At 34.7% G+C, this 2,642-nt stretch overlaps 1 long non-coding RNA gene across 1 annotated transcript; it reads right to left on the minus strand.

Moving 5' to 3' along the window:
* Nucleotides 1-1,547: 1,547 nt before the first annotated feature.
* Nucleotides 1,548-2,642, minus strand: LOC115920491. Its single transcript, XR_004062377.1, has 2 exons — nucleotides 1,945-2,642; nucleotides 1,548-1,772 (listed from the first exon to the last, which is right to left on the minus strand). It is a non-coding gene; the product is annotated as an uncharacterized LOC115920491 (long non-coding RNA).

Genomic DNA, 2,642 nt, shown 5'->3' on the forward strand with positions numbered 1-2,642 from the left:
ATGTGCGTTTCTTTCCAGCATTGGGGCGCCCGGAAGTCACTCGGGTAACATTTCATAAAGTATAATATAAAAAGACCATATGCAAATTTTCTGTACTTTTGTCGGAAAAAATACATTTATCCAGCACAATGTCGTCTCTTTTTGCGTTGGAGAAGAGCAAATAGCGAGTTTTAATCACACTTTGGCCGCTCTCGTAAGCTCTCACTCGTTTCACTGTGGTCAAGCGACTTTGGGGCAAACGGTTAATGAAAATACTAATCGTTAGCTTTCTTCTGGTATTAAACTTGTTTTGATTGATTGTATAATTTTGTCGGAATAAAGGAAACAAAAAGGCTTGACCAATAACTTATCAGCGTCTGAATTGACCTTTTGACCTTGAATTCCCTGATGCAAGCGCATAAATGACGTCATCTTCGCTAAATCGGTGTCTTTTATCGTAAAATGCTACACTTTCACAATGTTTATACATCTTTTTTTAATTATTAGTAAGATATAACATATTTTGTCTGATACCACTGAAGTTGGGGTATTTATTTAATGAGTTATTTTAAAATAAGAGCCATTTTACTGTTTTAATTTACGTTCCGACATTCTGTTAAATGGGTTCGTGTTGTTAAGAATTCACTGCTTTCTGCTCCACCAAACGTCCACATACGGAGTCGTTTATCAACTAAATGATTCAAATTTATGGATGCTTCCTTCCCAGGTGTTTGTGTTGTCGAAGCATTTCATTCACCTGTTATCATTCTTTGTACTCCAATTGCCAGAACGCAAATTACATTTTGGTTTTATAGTTTCATCAGAGTCGTTTATCATAGAAATTATTCAAATTTATGAATGCTTCCTCCCCAGGTGTTTGTGGTGTTTATGTATTTCATTCACCTGTTATTCTTAATTGTACTCCAATTGTTAGAATACAAAATGCATTTTGGTTTTATAGTTTCATGCAATAAGTAAGTTAATAAAAGAGTATGCTTTACACATTAAAAACAATGTGTGTGCCTATTGTACAATGTAATGTGTCCCCTCATTTTGTAATAGTTAATTTACCCATTCACATAATGGAACTACCTGCCCGATGAAGCCAGTGGCCGGTGACCCCTGAGCACTCAACACCGTGTGGGAGTCAGTTTGTGTTCAACTTCTTTTATGAGACAAATACAAGCAAACGTTTCCATATGTGGAGAAGGAAAATATTTTGTTAAAGTTAAAAAAAAAAGTTAAAAAAAAAAAAAAAACTTATGGCAAAGTACCATGTAATCATGGTCATACGAAGCAAATGTATGTGGGGGGGGGGGGGGGTTACCTCCAGAAAATGCTTAAAATTGACGTTTCTTTTTATTACTGAATGTCTGCACAATCGACCACAAGTGTGGACCAAATCTTTCATTATCACATTAACAAATGCAGAAACATGCTGCTAATTTAAGGATTTTTGACAATCTTAGTGATTATATTCATTTTGAAAATTCTGTGTTTAATGATCGATAAATGATCACAATGATCAGACTTTGTGTAGATTATCATTTAAGATAAATGAAGAGGTGATTTCTGAGATTTTGTACATGTAAGAGAAAAGTTATTTATGCATTATGAATGACTAACTGCATGTATGTCAAGTTCCTGTTGTCAGTGTTGAGTTTTATTAAAAACAAATCTTTGAAAATGATCTACATGTGTACTTGAAGTGTTTAAATTTGCTTGTATCTGAATGATGTAAAGTGGAACCTTGTTGAGATAAACTCCTCATGATCGCTAAAAGAGATAAATACCTGTGCAAAATAAACAGATAAAGTTTGTATGTCCTCATAAGTTTATACAAACAAAGACTGTGTTTCATTTGCAACACATGTTGTCCTCGTACATTTATGCAAACTTGAGCTGTGTTACCTATTCAATACAATGTCCTCATAAGTTTACGCAATCTTGATCTGTGTGAAATACCTGTGCAAAATAAACAGATAAAGTTTATATGTCCTCATAAGTTTATACAAACAAAGACTGTGTTTCATTTGCAACACATGTTGTCCTCGTACATTTATGCAAACTTGAGCTGTGTTACCTATTCAATACAATGTCCTCATAAGATTGCGCAAACTTGGTATGTGTGAAATACCTGTGCAATAAGACCTCGTGTGTTGCTGCAAACTTGATTTGTGTGATGTCCTCATAAGTTTACAGAAACTTTATCTGTGTTGATATGTCCTCATAAGTTTATACAAACAAAGACTGTGTTACATTTGTAACGCATGTTGTCCTCGTACATTTATGTAAACTTGAGCTGTGTTACCTATTCAATACAATGTCCTCGTAAGTTTACGCAATCTTGATAAGTGTGCGTGGTTGACCTCTGTCGAATGCTGAAATATGACATTTTAACATTAGAGAAAGCCACCTCAGACGTATACCAAAACAAGAATCATGTCCTCTGATGTATAGGTCTATGATAAATTTTTAAACTTAAAAAAACGCATTCAATTTTGTGAGCGTCCTTAAAAGCACTCTCTTTTTTAAGGAGTCTTTTCACCATTATGTCCATTAGAGCTAGATAACACCTGTCCTCAAAAGAAGGTAGTTTACCATGGTCCTCGGACATAATAGGCGTGTATGTATGTGTGTGTGTGCGTGTGTGTGTGTGTGTG

Source organism: Strongylocentrotus purpuratus, unplaced genomic scaffold, assembly GCF_000002235.5.
Source record: "Strongylocentrotus purpuratus isolate Spur 01 unplaced genomic scaffold, Spur_5.0 spur5_scaffold_9, whole genome shotgun sequence".
Classification (NCBI taxonomy): domain Eukaryota; kingdom Metazoa; phylum Echinodermata; class Echinoidea; order Camarodonta; family Strongylocentrotidae; genus Strongylocentrotus; species Strongylocentrotus purpuratus.